The 17,757-nt window shown below is 43.6% G+C and overlaps 1 protein-coding gene across 3 annotated transcripts in view; it reads right to left on the bottom strand.

Annotated features, from left to right (window-relative positions):
* The window catches only part of AP1G1 (adaptor related protein complex 1 subunit gamma 1), an 81,385-nt gene extending 63,912 nt beyond the window's left edge, over positions 1 to 17,473 (bottom strand). The window contains exon 1 of one of the 3 annotated variants that reach the window (XM_055100245.2): positions 16,074 to 17,473. The gene's annotated coding sequence lies outside the window, so the exon portion shown is untranslated. Of the gene's footprint in view, positions 1 to 15,364 lie in introns of all 3 variants that reach the window. The other 2 variants (XM_003829495.6, XM_055100246.2) reach the window with 2 other exon arrangements.
* Between the last annotated feature and the right edge of the window lie 284 nt (positions 17,474 to 17,757).

Genomic DNA, 17,757 nt, shown 5'->3' with positions numbered 1-17,757 from the left:
CTTATTTCTACCCTAGATATATAAGAAAGTCTATTCTGAAAATTCCAGCCCTTTCCAACCCTGAAAAACAAAGAAATGTGAGTCCGTATTTTGGCCAAAGCACTGAAAGCAAGGAGGCACACCACAGGAACCAAGCATTGGAAGTAACAGGAAGTTAAAGAATTACAAGTGAGGAGGCCGGGTGCAGTGGCTCACACCTGTAATCCTAGCACTTTGGGAGCATTGAGATGGGTGGATCACCTGAGGTCAGGAGTTCGAGACCAGCCTGGCCAACATGGCAAAACCCCTTCTCTACTAAAGATACAAAAAATAGCCAGGCGTGGTGGCGCACACCTGTGATCCCAGCTCCTACGGAGGCTGAGGCAGAAGAATCGCTTTAACCCGGGAAGTGGAGATTGCAGTGAGTCAAGATCGCACCACTGCACTCCAGCCAGGGTGACAGAGCGAGACTCTGTCAAAAAGAAAGAAAAAAAAAGGAATTACAAGTGAGGCTGGGCACGGTGGCTCACACCTGCAATCACAGCACTTTGGGACACAGACCCGAGCAGATCGCTTGAGCCCAAGAGTTCAAGAATAGCCTGGGCGACATGCTGAAACCCTGTCTCTATAGAACATAAACAAAATGAGCCAGGCATGGTGGCATGCACCTGTGGTCCCAGCTACTTGGGAGGCTGAGGTGGGAGGATGACCTGAGCCTAGGAGTGAGGCTGCAGTGAGCTGAGATCAGGCCACTGCACTCCAGCCTGGGTGATGGCACAAGATCCTGTCTCAAAAAACAGAAAAAGCAAACAAACAAAACAAATAACAATAATAAACTCCAACCTTTTTTAAAAAAGTCCGGAACACAGTAATGAAACTATACAGAACATAGCTGAGAATCCAAAAACACATTTTTATTATCTCAAGCAGCCAATATAGAGAGTGACACATCAACACACTATAACATCTACTTTACTCCAGATAGAAGTCCTCATTCAGCCTGTTCTGGAATAGAAGCTACAAATCAGAAAACTGTAAGGGAAAGAGGGGAGGAGGGTGGACCCAGGAGATAGAAACTGCTTTAGAAAAGGGTATCTATGATAGTTAAAAATGTCACCCAACACCAAGGGAAGAAACAAAAGCAGCAACAAAAACAAACAAATAAATAAAAACCTATATACAGCAGAAACAAGCATTTTTAAAACAGTCTGGAGCTACTTAGTGTGTAATCAAAAAGTAGCCAACTCCCACTGAGGTCCTAAGAGCACCAATAAATTATAAACAGTACCACAATATAGTTTTTGTTGTTGTTTTTTGCTTTCTTTTTGAGACAGGGTCTCACTCTGCCACCCAGGCTGGAGTGCAGTGGTGCGATCTCGGCTCACTGCAATCTCTGCCTCCTTGGCTCAAGCGATCCTCCCACCTCAGCTCCCCAAGTAGCTGGGACTACAGGCGCAAGTCACCACACCAGGCTGATTGGCTGATTTTTGTATTTTTTTTAGAGATGAGGTTTCATCATGTTGCCCAGGCTGGTCTCAAACTCCTGAGCTCAAGTGATCCACCCACCTTGGCCTCCCAAAGTCCTGGGATTACAGGCATGATGAGCAACCGCACCTGGACCATAATGTGGTTTTATAAAAAGACCTTGATTCTCCAAGAAGTGGTTAAAATAAGATTAACATTTAACATTCAATGCACAGGGAAAAAACATGAATACAAAATTATATCTGTATTATAACCAACTTCTAAAAATCTTACAGTTCAGATACCATCTGCCCTTACTAATTTAACTACCTGACCCATCAAAGACTGAGAAAGGTATGTTAAAATCTACCACTATGATTGTGCTTCTGTCAATTTCTCCATTTACATATAACCACTTACATTTAGTATTTCGATGGTTTCACTCTATGCTTAAGTGTTCCATATTTTATATTCATTATGGCTTGTACACTATAACAAAATAAAATGTCCCTCTTTGTCCTGTTTTTTTAAAGCAAATAATAAAAACATCTCTTAAAACAAGGATGGAAAGGGAACACAAAAATATTAAAAGTCTGACTTAAGGGACACGGATTATAGATTAATGTGTTTCAGATTTTATTAACAGTTATAAATAATGATAAAAACAGAGGAAAAAAGGAAACATAAAATTCATTTTAGAAAAATTTCTATCCAAAATGGTTAAGCAAAATTGGGTTTTGGAGCTTAAACTAAATAAGATTACTTTATATGCCCAAAGAATCAAAATTATAAACAAACTAAAGGAAAAAAATGTAAATAGAAGAAAAAAATAATGTGTGCATGTTTCAATTCTCCTAAAATTTATGGCCAAAATGGGGAAGATGGCTATTTTCCAACATCTCCACAAATCCCTTTAAGGATAAAGATTTTTCTCATACAGCAATACCATTCTCAGGCCATGAGAAGTGCCTTTTTTTTTTTTTTTTTACTTTGAAATGCCTGTTTTTCCCACTAAATACAAGCTCCCTAAGGCTAGATCTTCATTTGCCTTGTTCACTCTTGTATCCTCCTATAAGAATACAAACTTGATAAATACTATATTTATTAAATCCTAAATGCTAAAATATCTTTAAAAAAATTGAATTGTCCTTTCCAAAGCACACAAAATAAAGGTGTACCAGCTGCTCACCAACAGCTATGGAAAAAGGGTGTCAGAACTCAACCCAGTTCTCTCTTCTACCCTGCCCAGATAATGTTCTCCCTGCTTTAGAACTCACACTGCCCGCTGTGCACTTTCAGCTACTGACAGCCAACTATCAAGGACACAACCAAAAAGCTGGAGCTTCTGCAACTATGTGGTCAGTCTTCCCCTAATAGACCTCAAGTTATTTGAGCTCTAAATCTAAAAACAAAATTCTAAAACTTAACTTTTCAACATTAAAATCACCTATTTTTCTATCCAACAAAGATTGTACTTGAAGAAGTCTTTCTGGCTAAACAATGAGAAAAGACACAAGCAAATAAGCGAGACTTCAATTAACTTCACCACTGACTACTGTGTCAGTCACAGAATGTCAGTCTAGCTGAGAATGTTCAAGGGATGTAAGTTAACATCAGGCAAAACCCTCCAAAGAAGTTACCATGCTTTCCCTCTTGCATTCTTCAGATGGCCTATATTTTTATATTATGGGCCATACAGAACCCCTATTTCAGATTTTTATTTCATATGTATATCTGAGTTGCTTTAACGCCATTTACAACCTGCAAAATACTATGACTAGAATGTGACACTAGAAAAGCTTAAATCAAATCAACTGATTGTATTATGCTTCAATCAGACTTTTACTTTACAATACATCTTATTCTGGCTATCATTACACTGATCTAGACTAGCTGGTTTTCTCACTGCCTGTGTTTTTGTGGTTTTCTTTCTTTTGAGGGGAGTAGAGGGGTGCATACCTATTTCCCCTATATGAAGAAATGTGTTCACAGAAGGGAAATGGTCTACAGAGTAAATAAACGGAAAAGACCAGAGTTAGAACTTCACTGTTTGAATAGGAGAGATTAAATCTGGGGATAGGCCAGGCATGGTGGCTCACGCCTGTAATCCCAGCACTTTGGGAGGCCGAGGCAGGTAGACTGCTCAAGTCCAGGAGTTCAAGACCAGCCTGAGCAACATGGCGACACCCAGTCTCTACTAAAAATACAAAAATTAGTTGGGAGTGGTGGCGCATGCGTCTGTAGTCCCAGCTATTCGAGAGGCTGATGTGGGAGGATCACTTGAGCTAAGGGGACATGGGTTGCAGTGAGCTGAGATCGAATCACTGCACTCCAGCCTGGGTTGTGAAGTAAGACCGTCTCAAAAATAATAATAATACAATGAAATAAATCTGGGGATAAGTATTCTGGTCTTTAGAGAGGCAAACAGCATTGTAAGACAAGCATTAATTCTTTCATCAGGTTTCACCATGGCCTAAAATGACAAAACACTCAAGACCAACTTTATATGGTCTGTTTCAGGCTCACAGTGCAACTTTCTGATTATTAAATACTTCCTTAAGCGCCTCAACTCCCAAGTACCTCCATACAAGGAATAGTGTCCTGTGGAATGCAGACACAAGTAATTCAGGAGAAAAGCATATCCCCCCCTTGTGAATTACAATACTACAGTATTATTATAACTTACAAATCAGTGTGTTTGATTGGTCTCAATCACCCCTAGGAGATGAACTACTAAAATGGAATTTCTGGATCTTCAAGGCTAAAGAATAGGCTGTGGAATGTAGGATCACATTGAGATACCACCCCACCCTGTCTAGGCAGCCAGCTGGCATCCCTCTAAGAGGACTTAAGTTCAATTCTCCCTAAATTGTCACAGTAATTACAGGAATCTTATTTTATGCTTAATTATCCATAACCAAAATTCACCAGAACTGAGATCTAAAAAGCAGATGTCTATAAATGCAAACATGCCTACTGAACAATTCAACAGCACTGAGATGCATAAAAAGCAGACTGGGCACAGTGGCTCAGGCCTGTAATCCCAGCACTCTGGGAGGCCGAGGAGGGCAGATTGCTTGATTCCAGGAGTTCAAGACCAGCCTAGGCAACACAGCAAGACCCTGACTCATTAAAAAAAAAATTATATATATATATACATATATGTATATGTATATAAGCATGAAAAGCAATAAAGACCAAGTAAACAATGATCGCTAAACAAGACAAACATCTAATCTGACACTAATGAAATTAAAAAAAATTTCATTCTCCCAACCATAATCTTATTAGCAAAACCATACTAAAGTACTCTCAATTCAAGAAGTATCATCAAATTCTCAAAACGAAAATTTGGCTTAAAGACATGACCCAAAGGGTATAATTAATGTTGAAGGAGGTTATCTGATGTAAATATGGATGCCTTTTTAACTTCTATATATAGTCTGCTATCTTTCAAGTAAAACTTGGAATAAAACTTGCTTTGAAAAAAAGCAAACAAATTAACAAAAACGTATAAATAAAGCAACTGTAAACTTTCAAACCTAGTAAGGTGTCATTCATTCCAGAAAAACTTATCTAAGTGTACTCTTCCCTAGGATGACAAGCAGAAACATTAGAAAGTTACTTAATATAGCTGGAGACGGTGGCTCACCCCTGTAATCCCAGCACTTTGGGAGGCTGAGGTAGGCAGACCATGAGGTCAGGAGTTCAAGACCAGCCTGACCAACATAGTGAAACCCCATCTCTACTAAAAATACAAAAATTAGCCGGGCACGGTGGTGCACGCCTATGTGACCCCAGCTACTCAGGAGGCTGAGGCAGGAGAATCGCTTGAACCCGGGAGGCGGGGGTTGCAGTGACCTGAGATCGCGCCACTGCACTCCAGCCTGGGCGACAGAGCAAGACGCAGTCTCAAAAAAAAAAAGTTACTTAATACTAAGATGACAAATTTTCCCTAGCATATTCTTCATGAATCCAAGTTCTATTAATTCTGGATATACAAGGAGAGTGGGGAAGTTGTCCAAAGAAAATTAAAGATGGTATAATATTTACTTTTAATTAATGTATCTGATATTAACTAGTTAGAAATGGAGGGTAAACAGTCCCATTGACAATAGTGTCAAAATAAAATACGTAGGAATAAATTTAGTAAGAAAGGTATAGGAACTATATGAAAAAAACTACGAAATCTATAAAATATTTGTTGAAAGACCTAAAATAAAGTTGAACAAATAGACACACACTACAGCAAGGAAAAATTATCATCAAAACCTGTTAAGGCTGGGTGCGGTGGCTCACGCCAGTAATCCCAACACTTTAGAGGCCAAGGTGGGAGGATCACTTGAGGCCATGAGTTAGAAACCAGCCTTGGCAATACAGTGAGACTGTGTCTCTACACTGCCTCCCAGATTCAAGCAATTCTCCTGCCTTACCCTACCGAGTAGCCAGGACTACAGGCGCATGCCACCACGCTCAGCTAATTTTTTTGTATTTTTAGTAGAGACAAGGTTTCACCTTGTTAGCTAGGATGATCTCAGTCTCCTGACCTCGTGATCCGCCAGCCTCGGCCTCCCAAAGTGCTGGGATTACAGGCATGAGCCACTGCACCCAGCTGGAATGGATTCTAAGACAGTTTCAGAAACCAAAGAGGAAAAGAGGGATATATATAATTACCTGAAAATGTCTGTGACATAAATAAGATTAAAAGATAAATGAGGCCGGGCGTGGTGCGGTGGCTCACGCCTGTAATCCCAGCACTTTGGAAGGCAGAGGCAGGCAGATCACCTGAGGTCAGGAGTTTGAGACCAGCCTGGCCAACATGGCGAATCTCTGTCTCTATTAAAAGTACAAAAATTAGCCAGGCATGGTGGCGGGCACCTGTAATCCCAGCTACCCAGGAGGCTGAGGCAGGAGAATCGCTTGAACCCAGGAGGCGGAGGCTGCAGTGAGCCGAGATCACACCACTGCACTCTAGCCTGGGCGACAAGGGTGAGACTCTGTCTCCCAGAAAAAAAAAAAAAAAAAAGGATAAATCAAAGACAAGAAAAATACACGTGCCATATAACAAAGAATTAACATTCCATAAGCGCTCCTATAGGAGGAAAAAAAAAGAGAAAGAAAAATGAAGCAAGGACATGAGCAGACAATTCTCGGTAAAGGAAATCCAATGGCCATTACACGTATCAAATAAGGCTAGCCCCAGTAACAGGGAAGTTAAAATTAAGACAAACTGCATGACCCATTTATCATCTAGCAGACTAGTAAAAATTAAACTATGTATTTATACCCAGTGGTTTCATGATATTGAGAAGTTACTGCTATTTGGGATGAAAATTATGATAACCTATTTAGAGAATAATCTAGCAATAATAATATTTAAAATATATTTCTCTGTTAACCCAGAATTCCCCCTTTGGAGACTACAGAAATAAAAGCATCAGCATATAAGGCGGCATGTACAAGGATATTTATTGTAGCACTTTGTTAAGTGGCAAAAATCTAGAAATGATCTAAATGTCCACAGGAAAATAATAAATTATGGTACATCCATGCTATAAGACACAATAGGACTGTTTAAAGGAACAAGATAGAATTATATTTACTGTGGGCTGAGTGCAGGGGCTCACACCTGTAATCTCAGCACTTTGGGAGGCCACAGCAGGCAGACTGCTCAAGTCCAGGAGTTTGAGACCAGCCTGAGCAATACAGCTATATCTCATCTCTTATTAAAAAAACTAATAGGCTGGGAGCGGTGGCTCACACCTGTAATCCCAGCACTTTGGGAGGCCAAGGTGGGCAGATCACGAAGTCAGGAGATCAAGACCATCCTGGCTAACATGGTGAAACCCAATTCTACTAAAAATACAAAAAATTAGCCGGGTGTGGTGACAGGTGCCTGCAGTCCCAGCTACTCGGGAGGCTGATGCAGGAGAATGGCGTGAACCCAGGAAGCAGAGCATGCAGTGAGCCGAGACTGCGCCACTGCACTCCAGCCTTCGTGAGAGAGCGAGGTTCCATCTTAAAAATAATAATAATAACAATAATAATAATAATAATAATAAATTATATTGGCTGGGTGCGGTGGCTCACGCCTGTAACCCCAGCACTTTGAGAGGCCGATACAGGCAGATTGCTCAAGCCCAGGAGTTCGAGATCAGCCTGAGCAACATAGCAAAATCTCATCTTTTAAAAAAATAATAATAAAGAATTATATTGCCGGACACGGTGGCTCACGCCTGTAATCCCAGCACTTCGGGAGGCCGAGGCAGGTGGATCACGAGGTCAGGAGATCGAGACCATCCTGGTTAACATGGTGAAACTCTGTCTCTACCAAAAAAAAAATACAAAAAATTAGCTGGGTGTGGTGGCGGGCACCTGTAGTCCCAGCTACTCGGGAGGCTGAGGCAGGAGAATGGCGTGAACCCAGGAGGTGGAGCTTGCAGTGAGCCGAGATCGCACCACTGCACTCTAGCCTGGGTGATAGAGCAAGACTCCCCATCTCAAAAAAAAAAAAAAAAAAGAATTATATCGGCCAGGCACGGTGGCTCACACCTGTAATCCTAGCACTTTGGGAGGCCAAGGTGGGAGGATCATGTGAGGTCGGGAGTTCAAAACCAGCCTGACCAAAATGGAGAAACCCCCCCGTCTCGGGTCGGGTGCGGGGGCTCACGCCTTTAATCCTAGCACTTTGGGAGGCCAAGGCGGGCAGATCACGAGGTCAGGAGATGGAGACCATCCTGGCTAACATGGTGAAACCCCATCTCTACTAAAAATACAAAACATTAGCCAGGCGTGGTGGTAGATCCCTGTAGTCACAGCTACTCGGGAGGCTGACGCAGGAGAATGGCGTGAACCTGGGAGGCAGAACTTGCAGTGAGCTGGGATCGCGCCACTGCACTCCAGCCTGGGCGACACAGCGAGACTCCGTCTCAAAAAAAAAAAAAAGAAAGAAACTCCATCTCTACTAAAAATACAAACTTAGCGGGGCATGGTGGCACATGTCTGTAATCCCAACTACTCGGGAGGCTGAGGCAGGAGAATCACTTGAACCTGGGAGGCGGAGGTTGCGGTGAGCCGAGATCACGCCATTGCACTCCAGCCTGGGCAGCAAAAGCAAAACTCCGTCTCAAAAAAAAAAACAAAACAAAACAAAAATGAATTATATTGGCTGGGTGCGGTGGCTCATGCCTGTAATCCCAGCACTTTGGGAGGCCAAGGCAGGCAGATCACTTGAGGTCAGGAGTTTGAGACCAGCCTGGCCAACATGGCGAAACCTCATCTCTACTAAAAATACAAAAATTATCTGGGTGTGGTGGCAGGTGCCTATAATCCCAGCTACTCTGAAGTCTGAGGCAGGAGAATCACTGAACCCTGGAGGCGGAGATTCCCACCACCTGGGTGACAGGGTAAGACTCCATCTCAAAAAAAACAAACAAACAAAAAAAGAGAATTATATTTACTGACCATGACATGTTAAAAAAAAAAAAAAGGCGTGTCATAGAGTAATATAAATAATATGATCTCTCTTTAGTAAAAACAAAAAATTCCTATGTACACTTACGTGAGTATATACAGTACTTAACTAAGCATTGAGAGAAATATTGAAGGGTAAATTCATTCATAATCTGTTAAAATTTGGGGTTAAAATTAAGACTGTCATAGAACAGATGATGTAACACTACAGGTTAAACACTATAGGGTAAACATCCCTAATCCAAAATCTGAAATGCTCCAAAACCTGACATTTTTTGATGTTGACATGATGCTTGAAGAAATGCTCTTCAAGGCCGGGCGCGGTGGGTCACGCCTGTTATCCCAGCAGGGGAGGCTGAGGCGGGCAGATCACAAGGTCAGGAGATCACCACCATCCTGGCTAACATGGTGAAAGCCCGTCTCTACTGAAAATACAAAAAATTAGCCAGGCGTGGTGGCGGGTACCTGCAGTCCCAGCTACTCTGGAGACTGAGGCAGGAGAATGGCGTGAACCCGGGAGGCGGAGCTTGCAGTGAGCCGAGATTGCGCCACTGCACTCCAGCCTGGGCGACAGGGCGAGACTCCGTAACCAAAAAAAAAAAAAAAGAAAAGAAAAAAATGCTCTTCAAGTGTTTCAGATTTTGGATTTTAGGATTAGGGATGTACAAGTGGTGTAACGCAAATATTCCAAAATCTGAAAAAATCCAAAATATGAAACACTTCTGGTCTCAAGCATTTCAGATAAGAGATACTCAATGTGTATTTGGTTGAAAGAGCTAACTTATATAAATGATTATACAGTTGTACAACTCAAAGTAAAAGGAGTTCCATTAGTGTTTTTACAGCTCAAGTTAGTGAACCTATTTAACTAAACCTCAAAACTAAACAACTGAGAAAGTGTTCAGTCTTAAAAGGAAGCAAAAGAAGCGTTTTTTACTTACCTCTTTTTTTTGAGACAGTCTATCTCTGTCACCCAGGCTGGAGTGCAGTGGCACAGTCTTAGCTCACTACAGCCTTGAACTCCTGGGTTCAAGTGATCTTCCTGCCTCAGGCTCCCAGGCAGCTAAGGCTACTGGCAAAGACACCACAACCCAGCTACTTTAAAAAATTTTGGGCCAGGCGCGGTGGCTCATGCCTGTAATCCCGGCACTTTGGGAGGCCGAGGTGGGTGGATCACCTGAGGTCAGGAGGTCAAGACCAGCCTGTCCAACATGGTGAAACCCCATCTCTACTAAAAGTACAAAAATTAACTGGGCATGGTGGCGGGCGCCTGTAATTCTAGCTACCTGGGAGGCTGAGGCAGAAGAATCGCTTGAACCCAGGAGGCGGAGGTTGAGGTGAGCCGAGATCGCACCACTGCACTCCAGCCTGGGTGACAGAGCAAGACTCCGTCTCAAAAAATAAATTCGTACAGCCAGAGTCCCACTGTGTTTCCCAGGCTGGTTTCAAACTCCTGTCCTCAAGTGATCCTTCCGACTTGGCTTCCCAAAGTACTGGGATTGCAGACATGAGCCACCAGGTCTGGCCAGCGAAGTTTATTTTTAGGTTTAGAAAACACGTAACATCTTTACATATCTTTGAAAGATTTAAAATATTTTAGCCAGGCTCGGTGGCTCACACCTATAATCCCAGCACTTTGGGAGGCTGAAGCAGGTCAATCACCTGAGGTCAGGAGTTCGAGACCAGCCTGGCCAACATGACAAAACCCCGTCTCCACTAAAAATACAAAAAGTAGCCAGGTACAGTGGTGCACGCCTGCAGTCCCAGCTACTCGGGAGGCTGAGCACAAGAATCGCGGGAACCCAGGAGGTAGAGGCTGTAGTAAGCTGAGATGGCACCACTGCACTCCAGCCTGGGTGACAGAGTGAGACTCTGTCTCAAAAAGAATAAATAAAAAATAAGATGTTTTTATTTATAAATTACAAAAGTCACATGTATTTTTTCCTCATCTTTTAAAAAAATGACTTCTTCCTTCTAAACCTACTTAATTTGTTGCCAACATTTATGATTTACTAATTAAATCTCTCCAATGGTCTGAGTAGGCTTTTTTTTAAAGTAAAATTTCCAAGTACCTAGTGAAAAAAAGCATTTCTCATTTCAATCATCTCATCCTAAACCTTGCCCTTTTATGCTAAAGTGTTAGTTAATGCTGACTCAACACATTTGGCAAGTGAGTTTTTTTTCTCCCACTTCTGGACCCTTCAAACTTTAACCAGTTTCTCCAGCAACCAAAACTCATGCCATATTAAGTGTATTGTGTTACTAGGTCAGTGAAGAAAAAAACTTAACACGTATCTTCAAAGTAAAAATGACACCTCATTCATGCCTGTAATCCCAGCACTTTGGGAGGCCAAGGCTGGGGGATCACTTGAGCCCAGGAATTCGAGATCAGCCTGGTCAACAGGGTGAAGCCCTGTCTCTACTAAAAATACAAAAATTAGCTAGGCATGGTGGCGCACACCTGTAGTCCCAGCTACTCGGGAGGCTGAGGCAGAATTGCTTGAACCAGGGGGTGGAGGTTGCAGTAAGCAGAGATGGCTCCGATGCACTCCAGCCTGGGCAACAGAGGACGACTCCGTCTCAAAAAAAAAGACACCTCTTTTCCCTTTTCTATTTCTTGACCTCATTGAAATAAAATTTTCTATACAAAAAGGCAACTGTAAAAATGCTACATTTTGATAAACATATTTTATTTATTTATTTATTTTTTTGGAGACAAGAGTCTCGCTCTGTCCCCAGGCTGGAGTGCAGTGGCGTGATCTCAGCTCACTGCAACCTCCACCTCCCAGGTTCAAGTGATTCTCCTGCCTCAGTCTCCCGAGTAGCTGGGACTACAGGCGCGCACCATCATGCCCAGCTAATTTTTCTATTTTTTAGTAGAGATGGGGTTTAACCATGTTGGCCAGGATGGTCTCGATCTCCTGACCTCGTGATCCACCCGCCTCGGCCTCCCAAAGTGCTGGGATTACAGGCATAAGCCACCTCACCCAGCCAACAAAGATAATTTCAAAACCTATAAGCCAAGAAATACAAAAGATTTCTATATGCTCTCTTAATTTTTTTTTTTTTTTGAGACAGAGCCTCCATCTGTCACCCAGGCTGGAGTGCAGTGGCGTGATCTCAGCTCACTGCAACCTCCACCTCCCGGTTCAAGCAATCCTCCCACCTGAGCCTCCTAAGTAGCTGGGAATGCAGGTGCGCATCACCATGCCCGGCTAACTTTTGTATTTTTAGTACAGACGGGATTTCATCATGTTGACCAGGCTGGTATCAAACTCCTGACCTCAAGTGATCCGCCTGCCTCGGCCTCCCAAAGTGCTGGGATTACAGGCATGAACCACTGCACCAGCCTGCTCTCTTAAGTTTAAAATTGCTTGTGGGCAAGGCATGGTGGCACACACCTTTAATACCAGCACTTTGGGAGACAGAGGTGGGAGGACCTCTTGAGCCCAGGAATTTGAAACCAGCCTGGGGAATATGGCGAAACCCCGTCTCCACAAAAAAATAATAAATCAGGCAGCACATGCCTACAGTCCCAGCTACTTAGGAGGCTGAAGTGGGAGGATCACTTGAACCTGGGAGGAGGTCGAGGCTACAGTGAGCTGAGATTGCACCACTGCACTCCAGCCTGGGTGAAAGAGTGAGAACCTGTCTCAATCAATCAATCAATAAAAATAAAATTGCTTGTTACTTATAAGCTGAGAGGAGTTGAAAAAAAATTGTTTGCTACTTTCAACATTATTCTGCATTAGAAACTGAGTAAAAGCAACAGAGAATAAAGAAAGCCAAAATCAAGAACTGAAAACAGACTGAACGCAGTGGCTCCTCCTGCCTGTAATCCCAGCACTTTGGGAGGCCAAGGTGGGTAGATCACTTGAGCTCAGGAGTTGGAGACCAGCCTAGCCAACATGGTGAAACCCCGCCTCTACTAAAAATACAAAAATTAGCTGGGCATGGTGGCGCACGCTTGTAATCCCAGCTACTCGGGAGGCTGAGGCAGCAGAAATCACTGGAATCCAGGAGGTGGAGGTTGCACGGTGAGCCGAGATCGAGCCACTGCACTCCAGCCTGGGAGACAGAGTAAGACTTTGTCTCAAAAAACAAACAAAAAAGAACTGAAAACAATTCATAAAGCAAGGACAGACTAAATTACAAACACCTAAAACAGTATTTTTAAATGTTCTGAAGCTCTAAGTAACAGTTTTAAAGTTTTGATAGCAATTAAGTCCTGCTATATACACAAAATTTTAAAATCCTCATCAAATGCAAATAAGGGGATTAAGCATTGTGGAAAATCTGTTTTGGTATGTAGATTGCCAATTCAATTTTTTTAATTAAAAATAATATCTTGGAAAATACTCATTCAACTTTTTAAATTTGTATAAATTAAAAGTTTTGGCCAGGTGAGGTGGCTCACACCTGTAATCTCAGCACTTTGGGAGGCCGAGGCAAGAGGATTGCTTGAGCCCAGCCTGGGCAACATGACAAAACACTATCTATACAAAAAATACAAAAATGAGCCCTGCGTGGTAGCACACGCCTGTAGTCCCAGCTACGTGGAGGGCTGAGGCAGGAGGGTCGCTTGACTCCAGGAGGTCCAGGCTGCAGTGAGCCGAGACCACTGCACTCCAGCCTGGGCAACAAAGTGAGACCCTGTCTCAAACAATAAAAATAATTAAAAAAAAAGTTTTTATAAATCATAAAGAAGTTGGTTTTGTTTGCATACCACTGATTTTTAAAACTCCTTTTTAAAATAAACACTGGGATGAAATATCACCAAGGCATTCCTGGCCAATTCTGTACTTTATAGTTTCACTCTAAAATCTGCCCTCAAATCTAGAACTGCTATCAATGACAGAGGTCAGACCAAAGAACAAGCAACTGCTCCCAAAAGAAAACGGAGGTTTCCTAAACACAAAGCAGACATTCAAATATGCACTGATCAATGGTGCACTAAACAACACTTTGCTAGGAATTTGTTAAGGCAAAAGGACCCTTTCTACAGTGAATGCAAACTATCTAAGAATGAATTTTTAAAAGTTTAATATTTTTAATTATTTTGGTAGAGACGGAGTCTCATTAGGTTGCCCAGGCTGGCCTCCAACTCCTGGGCTCAAGGGATCCACCTTCCACCTCCCAAAGTGTTGGGATTACAACCATGAGCCACTGAGCGCCCGCCTGAATGACATTTAAATACCAATATATTAAAGCATGAAAAACACTGAGTTAACTAACATCTATGTGATAGCTCTTCTAACACCTTACTTGAAAAGTCTAAGTCAGAAATGGAACATTTCAGTAGTAACTGCGAGGGCATACTTACTAAATGAGTGAGCATTACATAGGTGTTCAGTGTTTGACAGTTCCTTTAAACCAAAAGAGAAAATTCCATTGCTTCAGGGTAATACAGAACTCACGTATCTAATAGTAACTAATATATTTTTGAAAAATCTGCTTAAAACAAATAACAAGATCACTGAGTATTTAAACTGAAAATATTGTTTTCTTCTGAGACATCATATGACCTATAGAGGAATTTATCTACAATCTCATTTCAATAACCTGCTAATAATAATGCATCTATAAGTGGCTTAGCAATATTAAAAACCTTGACTCAGTTCAAGTTATAAATTTAAACTTCAACCACTAGACTGTGATCTCAAATAAGTTAATTTCTCTATTGCAGATGTGAAAACCCAGGCTGAAATGAAATAAGGGTGATTCAATCACACTCGCCTAACTTGAAACGTAGGAAATATATCAGTGAATTACTGTGAAATACTTTTTATTTGCCAGGCACGGTGGCTCACGCCTGTAATCTTAGCACTTTGGGAGGCCGAGGCGGGCGGATTACCTGAGCTCAGGAGTTCGAGATCTGCCTGGGCAACATGATGAAACCCCATCTCTACTAAAATACAACAACAAAAAATTAGCCGGGCGTGGCGGCGTGTGCCTGTAGTCCCAGCTACTTGGGAGGCTGAGGCAGGAGAACTGCTTGAACCCAGGAGGCGTAGGTTGCAGTGAGCCGAGACCGTGCCATTGCACTCCAGCCTGGAGACAGAGCGAGACTTCGTCTCAAAAAAATAAATAAATAAAAATAAAGACATACTTTTTATTCAAGCATGCTAGACTGCAAACATGCCTTTAGAAAAAAAGTGACGAGATTACGAGTACTTAGAGGGTTCATATTTTTCAAACGTGAAAGTTAGGGTGTGTGACAAGTTAGGTATTTGACAAGTATTCTAGGGAACGGTGGAAGTGAATATTTAAAATTCAGCTATCCCCAGAAAAACACAATACATGAAATCATTACAAGTATTTTTTAGAATCAGTCAGTAAAGATCATTACTGTACAAACACTTCAAAGTTAAGGTCACTAAGAAAGCACTAACTCCTCCCTTCTGTTAACTAATCACTGTAGAGCAGCCCAACTCTCCTTTCTACCTACCTCAGATTAATATTTTTCTCCATGGACAGATTTCCATGCTCAGGGATATATAATAGGGGAGAAAAAAAAAATACCACACAAGTGTCAGTATGTACCAAAAAGCTAAGTATTCAGCACTGGGAGGGAATCCGCATATGAGAAAACATTTGACAGCTCTTGCCTCCCAAAAGCCATTTAATCTGCTTCATAAACATAATCTGCTTCATAAACATTACTCTGAGCGAGTGGTTCGATGGATCTCCTACACCAAGTCCTAACCGGGAAACACAATCAACCGAACCGTCCCGACTCTTTCAAGCAATCAGGAAGACCGGGAGAATTATTAGACGCTGACGTCCGCAGGGCCAGGAGCTGAGAAAAGGGTAAACAGTATACTCGCAGGTAGGTTGAAAAAAACAAAACAACAACAAACATATACACACACACACGAAAAATTGGGAAAGAAGTTGGTCGGAAGGTTAGAGAGAGGCGAGGCCGATGTCCGGTTCCGAGAGGACGGCACTGCAGGGGCAGGCAGCGATTAACTGGGCATTTGGATATGCTGGGAGTTATCTGAGAGACCTGACACGGGTACAAGACACAAGAACGCTGATACGTGGCTCAGAGAAGACACGCGGGGGTGGGGCCCGCCCCGCTAAACCCCAGGCTCCCTGAATGAGCCCTCAAAGATAGCAGCCTGAGAAAGTCAAGGGCTCAAGAAGGCCCGTACCGGCGGGGCAACGCCACAACACGGAACGCCGCTGCGCGCGGAACCTCCCGGTCCGAGGCCTCGGGGTCGGCCCTCCAGAAGTCGGAGCAGCCCCTGGGGCTCCCGGCCCCTCCTGGCCCAGCTTCTCTGTCTTCTCTTCTCAACACCCACAGCCTGGGACTGGACCCCTGAAACTGACAGGAAGCTTCCGGTCAAGCACCCGCGGCAGCGGCGGGGCAAAAGCAGCAATATGCTCTCAGCGCCGGGAGTGACACTCACCGGCCCGAAACCTCGAATGAAACCAGCAGCTCCGGGGGCGGCGGCAGCAGTGGCAGCAGGAACCGAACATCCAAAATGGCGGCTCCCTCGGCCTCACCACCGCTACCGCAGGCGGAGGGATCCTGAGGAAGGAGGGAGTTTTTAACTAACTTCACACACTATTGCGGAAACTTCGCTCCCTGTCCTCCTCTCCTGGTCGTTTCCGTGTCCTCGTACTGCAACTTATCGTGCCTTTTCTCTCGAATTATCCAAGAACTCGGACCCTGCCGAGGACTATTTGCCAAGGAGGAGGCGACTGCTCCTGGCAGAGCGACGCAAACGTAGCAAGGGTCGGGGCTGTCACTGATGACGCGAGACGCTGCTGCCGAGTCACCGCTGCGATGAGTCTGAGCGAGAAAGATCCGGCCTACCCCGTAGCGGACGGACATTGGTTCCGCTTGGTGAGGGGGTAGGGGGGTGGAGGGTGGGGGGTAGGGGGGTAGGGGGGTGGGGGGGTGGAGCTGGGCTACCAGGAAGCGGTGGAGCCACCTGGAGGGGGCGGAGCTAGGTCAGGTAGCCCAGGAAGTGAGAGCAAGCGAGACAGGTGGGGGCGGAGAAGACAGCAGGGCTGAAAAGGTCTTTGTCCACGGGAATTCCGAACTCTTTGCTGTCTCCTTTAAGATTTTTACTTTCTTTATAACTTAAGGAGCATGCTCCAGGTGGTATTCTATGGTTTTATGGTGTCTTTGCAACATATTTTATGAAGAGTTAAGAGGATGACTGAAAAGAATGGATTCCACGCCCGGTACCGCGGTGCTTGCACTGCTCAAGTCACTTAAACTCTCCAGGGATTCAGTTTCCTCATATGTAGAAAGAAGACTTGGACTCATGTTAGCTGAAACCCTTACAGAATGGGCTTTCGGTCTATGACTCCATGAATTAATGACCAGGGCCAAAGAAAGTCTAACCAGACAGTTCCTAACCTGATAAATAATTACTAACATATGACGTGAGTCTTTTCCATGTGAATGTAAAGAGGGCCTGATATCTTGGCCTGTTTAAAGGAAAGGTGACCTACCTAGACTAAAATCCTTCTGCTAGATTGGCAACAAAGTACAATACAACACAGCAGCAGGCTGGGTGCCAAAGAGAACAGAACCAACCACACAAAAAAAAAATTTTTTTTTTTTTTTTGAGACAAAGTCTCACTCTGTTGCCCAGGCTGGAGTGCAGTGGCGGGATCCCGGCTCACTACAACCTTGCCTCCCGGGGTCAAGCAATTTCTCGTGCTTCAGCCTCCCAAGTAGCTGGGATTACAGGCTCCCGCCACCACGGCCGTCTAATATTTGCATTTTTAGTAGAGAGAGGGTTTCGCCATGTTGGCCAGGCTGGTCTTGAACTCCTGACCTCAGGTGATCTGCCTGCGTCGGCCTCCCAAAGTGTGGAG

This window comes from Pan paniscus, chromosome 18 (assembly GCF_029289425.2).
Source record: "Pan paniscus chromosome 18, NHGRI_mPanPan1-v2.0_pri, whole genome shotgun sequence".
Taxonomy (NCBI): Eukaryota; Metazoa; Chordata; class Mammalia; order Primates; family Hominidae; genus Pan; species Pan paniscus.
The sequence above is the reverse complement of the archived record's forward strand: the minus strand, read 5'-3'. Positions and strand labels throughout refer to the sequence as shown.